This window comes from Anolis carolinensis, chromosome 5, assembly GCF_035594765.1.
Source record: "Anolis carolinensis isolate JA03-04 chromosome 5, rAnoCar3.1.pri, whole genome shotgun sequence".
In the NCBI taxonomy this organism is placed as follows: Eukaryota; Metazoa; Chordata; class Lepidosauria; order Squamata; family Dactyloidae; genus Anolis; species Anolis carolinensis.
Window position 1 is genome coordinate 23,806,762 of NC_085845.1, and position 12,332 is coordinate 23,819,093.

Sequence of the window (12,332 nt, forward strand, 5' to 3'; positions counted from 1 at the left end):
AATCTTTGTACATTCTCACATGCAAAAGGAAGACAGATCATGTTCATGTTAAGAAGAGCATTTTGCTAAATTGATGTATACTCCTTTTATTGTTTGAAACACTGGCCTCATCTTTTTGACTCAGAAGGGCCACCCAATCTTCTCTTTGTTCTGGGATCATTTGTTGGCCCTTATCCAGATAGATCCCCCAAAACAACAGACATCATTGTTGGCACAGCTTCAAATATATCTCTGTCAGCAGTTTCTTATTAATTTGTTTCTGGAAGCCAATTAGAAATAGCTGTTTAAGTAAGCAGTACTACTCTCACTTTTGCTGTGTGTCCTTCATTAAAATTGGGAGATTTAAATTAGAAAGTTAACTTCCTGCACATACTCAGCTGAAGAAATAACATTTTGTTACACAGGCTGGAGAGCAGCTGCAATAAATCACTGCAATGAATCACTCTGACCAGGAGGTCATGAGTTCGAGGCCTGCTCGGAGCCATGTTTGTCTTGTCTTTGTTCTATGTTAAAAGGCATTGAATGTTTGCCTATATGTGTAATGTGATCCGCCCTGAGTCCCCTTCGGGGTGAGAAGGGCGGAATATAAATGCTGTAAATAAATAAATAAATAAAATTTGTGTCTGTTTAGGCATATTGTTGGAAACATTCACAAACCACTGAAGACACATCAAAGTTCCTGTTGGATATAATGGAGCCGGATTTAACATATGGTGATCTTGTTGTTGTTGTTGTTGTTGTTGTTTGCCTTCAAGTCACTTCCTACCTATAGTGATGCTAAAGAAACCGTATAACAGGGTTTTCTTGGCAAGATTTGTTCAGAAAAGATTTGCCATTGCCTTCCTCATAGACTAAGAGGTCACCCAGTGGGTGCCATGACTGAGCAGGGATTCAAACCCTGATCTCCAGAATCATAGTCCAACATTCAAACCACTATTATATGCTGACTCTCCCTGGTGATCTTATGTGAACATTAAAATACTATTCACTTCTCATTTGTTTCATTATCCCAGCTGCTAGTTTCAGAAGCCAGACAGAATGGAGAGCCCTGAACCCTGACCTTAAAATAGAGCTGTTGCTATGATCAAAGACAGTGCCTTTTGAAAGTGACATAAACCTGCAATATGGAGCACTAAAATGGAATTAGTTTGCTTTAAAAGCCTGAGTGGGAAGATTTCTTAATGCTGTACAATGGGGTTTAATCACTGATGACTCACATAGGAATTGTCTTCTTGAAATCAGTGGAACAAAGCCAGTTTAAACGGCTTATTAACTGTTCCCAAGCTCACAATTTAGCTCATTTTGGGGGGAAAAGGTAAGCCCAAGTGTTTTAGTTTACGTAGGGTAGGCAATTTAAAGAGCATATATAATTAAATTATGAGCAAGCTCACCTATTTTATACTACCAAAGCACAATCAAAAGTTAGTACAGACATTTTTAAAAGAATAAGGAAATGTATAATGGAAACAACGAGTTGAGCCAAACTCTATCGCAGCAGTTTTACTTAATATCACTGAAATGGCTACAAAATGTACATCTAATATAAGTGAGTACAAGTAAAATAATTATGTATACTATTATGTGATCTTGGTGGTTCAGTCATTCCGCAGAATAAAATAATTATTTTCAGCCATTTCCATCATAACTTTCAACAACCTGAAACACATAGTTTGTAATAATATACTATTAATATTGTTCCTGTACATTTAGATATATTTCTTGATCAGTTAGTAGTTGTTTCCACCATTCACACCTTCAAGTACATATCTCTTTGGTCTATTGTCCAGTATTGTCATTGTTAGAATAGTTCCAAGGTCTCAGGTAGAGGTCTTTCCCTTCTATTTGAGATGGGGATGAAGTCTGGGCCTTACTGCATGATAAGTACAAGATGAACTATTGGTCTATGTTCCCTCCCATAACAGGTTCTGAAGGAAAATCATATAATATTTCAATTAAAACTAAATGGTTCTAGCTAAGCAGACTCTCTAAGGAACTTTTTTTATTTGAGGTCTATTAAAATAGGTGGGACATGCATGTGACAAACAAGAATGGAGAACCCAGTTGACAGGTCAGACAGAATGTGATCTGGCCTCTTGATCACTAAATAAAGTAAATTATATTTACTGGGAAAGATTCCATTAAGAAGAATAAGAATTTCACAACTGATTCAAGTCATATAGAATAATATGCTCAACACTCAACTTTCTATCAGTGAAATCAATGGGATTATGTACTGTAAATGAGTCACTGAACCTGAAGATTTATTGGAACAGTGTTTTTGTGAGATAAATACAAAAGACAATATGACAATGTATAGGAAATGAGCACTTGGGAGAAAAATTCAAATGACACCCTCTTCATATTTCTATTGCTTAACACAGTTTGAAAGGTTTTACCACTTAAATCATATATCACATTCCCACTATGGCAGTGCATCATAATTTTCTATAGCTGACAGAGTGCACATAAAGTTTTAAGCATTATTTAATGAAGATGACACATGAACCACACACAGAAAAGCAATATTAATAAAAAAAAAACCTGTCTAATGTATTCTGACATCACAACACTGTTCTTCAGTTCAACATGCTTCTTTCTTGAAATAATATATAGTTGAGGTTATATAAATAAAGCCAAAATGTGATATATTGCAGGGAAGTGGCTGTTTTCAGCTTCTTGTTGTACGAGGTATCATAGACAGTTCTGTACAAGAACATAGGATTTACACAGTCATCTTTATCACATAATTGAAAGGCAGACCAAATTCTATTCTTGACAGAACAAATGTTTCTTATATATCAAGCACTTCAGCTGAATATGTGAGCTGGCTCACTGACTTCTACTTTACTCTTAAAGAGATTTTCCTGTAACCTGTTCAACTGAAGCCACTAACATATACTTCGATTTGTCAATTCAGCCCAGCAACATCTACTGTCTTGGCCAGAGGCCTCCAGAGATATAAGGCAGAGAGCTTTTATCCATCCAAGATTGAACCTGGGCCTTCTACAAGCTGTACTCCAGGACTACTACCCTGTTCCTTGACATAATCTCATAATGGATTCTACAGCCGCCATAGCTATCTTGATTTGGCAATATTTAATCTTCAAAATAATGAATTAATGAAAACCCATAACAAATGGGATTACTGCAAAAGATTTCACTGAAAAACAGGGATCTTGTCATCTAAAGACTGAAAAAACTCATACTGCAGGGAATTATCTGCTTATCACTTTCTGTAGTTTCAATGAAATCAAAATGAGTAGTTGATCAGAAGAATTGGAAGTAAACACACTTATTTTAGCAGGTTCTAATATATAAGGTTCACAAACCTAAAGTCTAAAGTGTAAGACAAAATTTAACCTATATATCATAATAGCATAATAAATGTATTATTTTATTTAACATTCAGATATGCGTAAACACAAATCTGATCACACACATAATAAGAATGACCATAAATATGGTCGATATGACACTTGTATCATAAACAACTATACCAAAGCTAAAATTCATTATTAAAGAGCCATAGATCTGAGGGATTTCTTGTGAGCGATCTAATCCAACGCTCTGCTTGATAAAGGAAATCCAAAACTAGAACATTCCAGCCTCTACTTGAAGATCTCCAACAAGGGACAGTCTGTCACCCACTAACTGTTATCTTTATTGCTGAACTGCTTTTAACATATGTAAGTTTATCTTATTAATGGGCACACATTGTTCTCTAAGGCCCCTTCTCCACTGCCATATAAAATCCAGATTATCTGCTTTGAGCTTGATTATATGGCAGTGTAGACTCAAATAATCCAGTTCAAAGAAGATAATATGGATTATCTGCTTTGATAGTCTGGATGATATGGTGTTGTAGAAGGGGCCTAATTTAAGGTGATCAGATTAAGACATTCTCATTGGAGTCCTAGAGAAGAATTCTTCCAGCACTCTACTAAGAGAAGGGGGTGTTTCCCTTTTTGAAAAGAGTTCAGATATAGAACTCAATTAATTCATGGATGAGTCAATTTAGGGTTTTGAGCTGTTCTTGTGACTAAAATTTCTAAAGTTGTACATGGGTTTAAAGGCTAAGTGGTGCTTCTTAAGTTTTTCTTATGAATATAGTCTTCAACCACGTAAAGTAGAAATTAATGTAGAAAGTCAATCAATCATCTCCCCATGGGGACTCAGGCAGCTTACAACATAAAAGGCAACAATTCAATGTCACAGAAATAAACAATACATTAAACAATACAGGTAAATAGTATAAACATTCATATCATAAAACAAATCATAATATAGACATATAAAAACGCATTTCACAACAATAAAAACAATGTGAAGTGAAGTGAGACCAACTAACTCATTTTTGGGAGAAAACAATGAGCTGGTCTTCAGCCTGAATGTGCACCCTCAAGCAGAGGCTGGATGGTCATTGGTCGGGCTGCTTTGATTATGTGTCCCTGCATAGCAGGGGGTTAGACTGGATGGCCCTTGTGGTCTCTTCCAACTCTATGTTTCTATGATTCTATACAGAGCTTTAGAGAAAAAAAAATCAAACTTCTTCCAAATCAATATGAAAGTAAAGCCAGTAGCAGCAGAATCAACATATTATGACAAACTGCTTAAAAGGTTCCAAAGAGACAGACCAGAGAGAGGGGGGAAAGTCTTCACCTCATGAAAAGAAATATGCTAGATGAGCCCGTAGGCGCCAGGACTGAAAAGGTACAGTCACTTTCTAGAGGGACTGTAGAATGGTAACACATTTATTCTCTAGGTAGGTTCTTGCAGGAGAAGACAGTCCTTAAGAAACTGCTCTCAGCAATCTTTTTACTCCCAGGTGTCCTTTTCTCTCCCTCCACCAATTTATTAAATTTGGGAAAGTAAAATTACATGATTCTTACCTAAAATAATTTAACCTGTCAGAAACATTGAACATTTTGTCATGCTTCTCCAACTAAAGGTTGATACATTACATTGTAACATAGCAGATAACTTTTTAGCACAAAAATGAAGTAAAATACAGTGCCCCTTGTGATGAAATAAAAGAGCTCATAAAAAACTGATCTTCAATTTTGCTTGTATTTTCATATGCAAGATCTGCAATTACAATTATTCTAATTATGACTCAGTCACATTTCACAGGAACTAGGATCTGTTTGTGTTTTCAGCTGCTATCCCGCAGGAAATGTAGTGTTACAATGCTTATTTCATGTCCTGAATATGCATGCAGAATAAAGCATCCCTCTGGAACTTTGATCACTTAAGTCAGACGCTTGCATACTTGAAAAAGTTTCATTTGTGATCCTATAAAAGATTATATGGAGCATTTTGCTAACAAATGATTATTTTTAATTATTTTAAATTTATTTCAAGAGAGCTTGAAGGCTTAGCTACGTATTAACAGAACAGTTTACATTAAACCAAGCATTTCATTAATTTATCTTCGGGGTTTAATAGATATATGTATAAACGAAATAGTCTACAGCAGTTTTAGCATATGCAGCACAAATTGCATCTTTATGGAGATCTGCATCCACGGGGAAATATGTATTGAGGCAGTTCACACAATCTCAGATGAACATTACAACATAAATTCTGAGGTATATTTGGACATATTAAATATGAAATATATACCTACAGCTTTGTATCAATAAACAGTGGCACAACGGGGTAAACTGACCAAAAGGTTGGCGGTTCGAATCCAGGAAGAGAGATGAGCTCCCACTATTAGCCCCAGCTTCTGCCAACCTAGCAGTTTGAAAACATGCAAATGTGAGTAGATCAATAGGTACCGCTCCTACGGGAAGATAACAGTGCTCCATGCAGTCATGCCAGCCACATGACCTTGGAGGTGTCTACGGACAACGCCGGCTCTTGGGCTTAGAAATAGAGATGAGCACCAACCCCCCGAGTTGGATACGACTAGACTTGATGTCAGGGGGAAGCCTTTACCTTATATACTTTTACCTTTCTCTTGGTCTCTTATCATAAAATCTTTATTAAAGCAATAGAAAGGAGGCTGGAATTAATACGACTTACTTTTGATTATATATGAAGGCTACAAATGAAACAGAAGTTGCAGTACAGAACGCATTTTCACAAAACTATAAAACAGGCTTCTTTCTTATGCACAAAATGATGTTAAAGAAGTTTATTTCTGATTCATTTCATTGTGGCCCCTTGTTCCTATATCTGTACAATTTCGCTAAAGATCATGAAGCTTTAAACACACACATGCACACATGCATCCTAAACACTAATGATATCTAAACTGCAGCTGCTAGAAATCTCTGGGTCTCCATTGGGGGAAGACAGACAGACAGATGGATGGACTGACTGACAGACAGATAGATGACACTTCCTTGTCCCTTGCACATTCTCAAAAATGAGATGGATCACTAACTATTTGCCAGATTGTTACTGGAGGCAAAATCCAAACTTGGTCCCGGCTAGAGTTAACTCTACTGAAACACTAACACGTCTCAAACATTTCAATACGTCTAGTACAGCAGGGACCAAAATCAGACTGACCCTCCAGTGACTTGTATCCCAGCTCAGTGGGCTGTCGAAGTGATGCTTAATTAGCAATCCTGAAGCTTCAAGTATTCATTCTCACTTTCTTTTCCCTTAACCCAGGCTTGGAATAGACAGCCCTTCAAAAATAGGACACCTACAAATAAAGGACTTTCCCTGCCCTAGGAGGCATTGCCAACCCTTGCCACAGTTTTGTGGAAACAGTTACATGGGATTTTAGTGTGAAAGAAAAGAGTGGAGAACCTGTTTTCTACCAAGAAATAAATCTGCTTAAGGATAAACAAGGTGATGAGATTGCCAAACCCAAAGGAATACAGAGCACATTCTCCCTCCATCCCAGAAAAAAGACAGATTACGTCTCCCCATGTTAGAGAAATAAAGTTTTCAGAAATATTGAAGTCATGGTGGGGGAAAGACATTTTTCCAGGTGTTTCTTCAGGAATAAACATTGAAACTTTCAAAACTGGGGGCAGAGATTGATATTAGCATGTTCCAGATGGGAAATCACTTTGGTACTTCAGGAGTATAAAATACATTACAAGCCCAACAAAAAAATTATTGGTGTCTTGGTTTTTAGGCCTGTTCCTAGAGTTATTTGATGTACTGATTCAGATATTTTCATTGACTAGACCACATCAGCTCTAATTTTCTAGATTTGTAACATAAAGTTTACATCATAAATCTGTGCTTTTGGAATGAAATAAGTAGATTTTCATGTAGTATTTTAAAAATAATATGTTGCCTTCATGCTTAAAAGATATTAATGTAAACACAACATTAAAATTATCTTATTTTTATGGCGCCCGAATTTTTGATGTTTTACCATCCTTGAGGGAGGCTTTTCTCATGTCCCTGCATGGGGACCTGGAGGTGACAGAGGGAGCTCACCTGCTCTCCCCAGATTCGAAACTCCGACTTGTCGGTCATCAGTCCTGCCGGCACAAGGGTTTAGCCCAGGGGTCCTCAAGCTTTTTAAGCAGAGGGATGGTCCACAATCCTTCAGACTCTTGAGGGGCCGAATTATCATTTGAAAAAAAAATATGAACAAATTTCTATGCAAACAATTTTAACCAACATCAATGGGAAGTGTGGGCCTGCTTCTGGCCAATGAGATAGTCAAGTTAATTAGGATTGTTGTTGTTGTGTGCCTTCAAGTCATTTCAGACTTTGAGCAAGCCTAAGTCTAAAACTGAGGACGGGGCCAGATAAAAGACCTTGGAAGGCTGGATCCGGCCCACGGGCCTTACTTTGGGGACCCTTGGTTTAGCCCATTGTGCCACCGGGGACTCCAACCTAGAACTGATGGGCAAAAACTCTTTCCATTTCTGGAATCAGCAGGTCAAATATACCCAGAAACAGGTATAACATTTGAAGCACCAAAATGTGTGTTGGGCAAAGTTACTTACCTGGTGTTATAATTATAAAATTTTGTTTGGCACATAATAATTTTGTTTGGTACACTGAAAATATTTTCAGCCAAACAATATTTACAAACTACCGTCTTGTTTGTTTAGCTATTTGCTACAAATAAGAGTTACCGGGTCCTGAACTCCAAGAACCTTTATAGGGAGCAGGGAAATCACAATAAAAACAAAAGAAGTCATCAACATTAGAGTCCCTCTGGGGAGATGAGGTAGGATACAAATAAAGTTGTTGTTGATGTTGTTGTTGTTGTTATAAAACAGAAAATTATATTGTCACTTCTAATTTTTCCATAATATCAAGTACATTCCCATACAGAGTCATTGAGAAAAGGCTACCAAAATCAGCATATGCAATGATCAGGTGTTGTATATTGCTTTACAATATCTTTAAGCTATACAAGTATTTCTGTTATTTAATATTAGAAATAATTTTGTAAAAATCAGTTCATCAACACTATATTTTTGATAGTCATTTTAAAAGAAAGTTTTACAAATCCCATTTTCTCAGTTTTTCCAGAAAGTAAGTCTCAGGGGGAAAAATAGGGAAAGATGCCCTTCTTCCTCCCACAACTTTCCTAGATACACTCTTAGTCCCCTCTCCCTAAAAAAAACTATTCACAGTCCAAATTGTTAGTGCTGAGAATCTCCTCTATTTACACTAGAATATTGTCATAGTCTTCTACAGCATCACTGTTCCTGACAGATGCTACATGAGGCCCTGTAGCCCTTTTAGATGAACTAGCTCCCAGGATCAGGCAATTATTTCTAAATAGTAGACTGCAGTTTAATCGTAAAAGATGAAGGAGAATAGGAAGCCAAGGCTGTATTGTCTTCATTGCTGTGCCTTAGATTTAATGTGGCACCCTAAGGCTACCAGAATCAGATGAAGTGAAAGGCATCCCAGACAACAACAGAGAAACATCATTACTTACACAAACGATCCCAAACATTTAAAAATTCAATTACATTCAATGGATTGCCAATTAAACTTTCATCAAGCCTTTCACTGCACTGTCTTTTCCAACACAATGATGGCCACAATTTGAATTTTAGAGAAATGTCCACAGCAAAAGTCTAACGTATTGTTATCAAGGAAATTATGTCTCATGGTGGAGGCACATCAGTCAGTGGTCAGTAGTATACGATGGAATTTATTTGCTATGCAACATATTGCAGGACGTGCCACTTTACATATTAGAATGAACAATTTGACAACACAAGGATAAAAGGTAAATATAACAAAATAAGCAATTTATAAATATGTTTTTACTGAAAAAACTATTAGTTGTTATTGGATGCACAAAAACCTGCATAGCAATAATATTTAAAACAACCCAATTTGTTTATTATTCATTCTGATTTTTTCAAAAATGTAGAAGATTTCTATTGAAGTACTTCTTCACTACTGAAGTGCATAGTTAAATTATGGAATCACTACTATAAGATGTAGGGTGCTTATGAAATGTACAATTAATGTAGTTTGACACCACTTTAACTGCCATGGCTGAATGTTATGAAATCCTTGGAATTGTAGTTTCGTGAGGTACCAGTGCTATTTGCCAGAGAAATTTTACAGCTCCTAGGATTCCATAGCATTAAGTCATGCAGATAAAGTAGTGTCAAACTGTATGCATTCTACAGTATAGATGCACCAATAGTGATAGTTCCTAACATGGACAGAAATAACACTCTGGAGTTGGATCAAGAAAAAAAAACATTAAGAATGTTAAGACTTGTGACACCAAACATGGGGAAAACCCTGAGGACTATCAAGACTCCTATATCTGAACGTTGTATCAAGAGTAGGAACAAGGTGATTGGACACTCCTTCTGAAACTCATTTTATTGAGGAAACACACATCGTACACATAAATAATTCCACATAAATATCATTGAGATGACCATGCTTCATCATTACAACAAATGGAAGAAGGCATGGAATTTATTTACTGGACACAAGATCTCCCCTGGCTTGCATTTTGGCTGTTTCCTTATGAAATAGTAGTCATATATACCAAATCTTCTGAAAAAGAGATTCCCATAAATTCCTGATCTGTCAGTTCATGGGAAAGATCATAGATTTATCAAGGGAGGCTGTATGTAAGAATATCTGTTTTGTTAATCGGAGGAGTAGGAATCCAATGGTCAAGAGTTTTCATTTCTAATAGAATTTTTTAACCCAATAAGCCAGGAATCAGGAATGTTACATAGATTGTAATTCAACTACAATCTGGCCTATGTCAGATTTTCAAAAGCAGGCTATGGAAAATTGTGGGAGTGAAGCTTCCATATGCATTAGAAGCTTGAAGAGTGTTTGATAGTAGATAATAGCGATCATAGACAGAAAACAATTTAATAGATGTTGTCTTTCTGGGCAGAAGGATATTGGTTTGTGATCTTGACACAGGTCAAGTTCATGCTTTTATGGTATGTTTGAACAGAAATGACACAAAAAGATTGAGGAAAAATAGCACTTGGGAAACAGCATCTGATGTCAAAGAAATGGCGTATTATCTAGATACCCATTGTGTTCTGTATTCTTTTCATTCATAGTGCATAGTGCTTGTATTGTGCTATTATTGGACAATATGCTGTTCCCCCCAATTGATATTGTACTTCTTTTGTATGCCATTACGCGATGTATTATTAGTACATCTTCTACATTATATTGCCTGTCCTATATAATATTATATTATTGTTGTGTGACTTCAAGTCATTTTTGACTTACAGCAACTCTAAGGCAACTTTATCGCAAAATTATCCTGGATAGATTTGTTCATAGGGACTTTACCTTTGTTTTCCTCTTAAACTGAGAGAAATTCACTTGCCCAAGGTCACTCAACGGGATAGCTGAGTGAGGATTCAAACCCTGATCTCTGGAGTTGTAGTCTGCTGTTCAAACTATTATACCATGCCTGCTTTTTAAAACAGGTTGAGCATCCATCCTTTATCTGGAATTCCAAAATTTAAATACAGGCAGTCCCCAAGTTACAAACATGATAAGTTTTGTAGGTTTGTTTTTAAGTTGATTTTTTTTTGTAAGTTGGAACAGGTACATTTTTAAGTGTAACTCTAGACATATACACACATATATAGTGTTGGATAACATCCATGCAGTGTTTATTTTGCTATCTGTGCCTCTGTTCAAAGTACTCGTATTTCCCCTCATTTTCTGTCCGTGATAATTGGATTTTGAAAAAAAATGGCTTGTTGTGGAAACAAGGACTGGTGAGAAAGCTTCAGTTCAGATACCTTTTCCCCAAGATAACCCTTCGTGACCGTATCTCCCCCTATGAACTTGCATGAGCTTTAAGATTTGCCCTTCTCTCGCTTCTGACTGTCACAAGCACGGTTGGTGGGGACGAGAGAGAGGGCCTTCTCGGTGGTGGCCTCCCGGCTCTAGGACTCTCTCCCTTGGAGATTAGATTAGCCCCCACTTTGTCCACCTTCCGTAAAGACTTGAAAACTTGGACATTCCAGTGTGCCTTTGAATGAGAGTTTAGCTCATTGTTGTTTTGATTTTTCAGCACTTTACTCCCAACCCCGGCCCTATAGTCTGCGTTTTGCACAAGTCCTTGCCCTGCCCTCTCAAATCTGAACATGCCCACTTTTTTCTGGCTACTAGTTGTTGATGTCAGTTGATTATGTATTTTATGATGTTTTTACTTTTCTCGTTTTAATTGTTTTAATTATATTGTTTATTTGTTATATGTTTTTAATTGTGTTTTGCCTTGTAATCCTGCTTATGCTGTGCTTGGTCCCCATGTGAGCCACCCCGAGTCCCTTTGGGGAGATGGTAGCGGGATATAAGAATAAAGTTGTTCTTGCTATTATTATTATTATTATTATTATTATTATTATTATTATTATTATTATTATTTTATTATGACACAGCAAACAAGATAGATATGCTGGATTTCATATCACAAAATCACAAGTCGAACACTTCCCAAGTGTCTAGGTCTATGTGATGTATTATTATTATTATTATTATTATTATTATTATTATTATTATTATTATTATTATTTCAGGAGTGAATTTCCCTTCCTAGGGGTAGATTTCTCTCACTTCCTGTTGTCTCACCCCCGTTCTCAATTCTGAATCATTTGTAAATCAGAGCAAAAGGGAAAGGAAAATATAAGGAACTAAACCAAAAAAATCTTCATGATTGGATAATATAACCAATGAGTAGAGTTATAACTGTCCTGGATGGAGGGGGAAGGGAGGAAGAGGGAGGGCAAAAACAGATAGGTATAAGTAATAGATGCATAGAACTATAAAAGATAAAATGTAATCAGTAGAATGTGTTATAAGAGGTAAAAAAATAATAATGTATCATTATGAATATGCAACTGGGACAATGCTGCAAATGACTAACATCTAAA

General features: G+C 36.4%; 1 protein-coding gene across 1 annotated transcript in view; it reads right to left on the minus strand.

Moving 5' to 3' along the window:
• The window catches only part of stpg2 (sperm tail PG-rich repeat containing 2), a 273,557-nt gene that overhangs the window by 22,222 nt on the left and 239,003 nt on the right, over positions 1-12,332 (minus strand). The window lies entirely within an intron of this gene.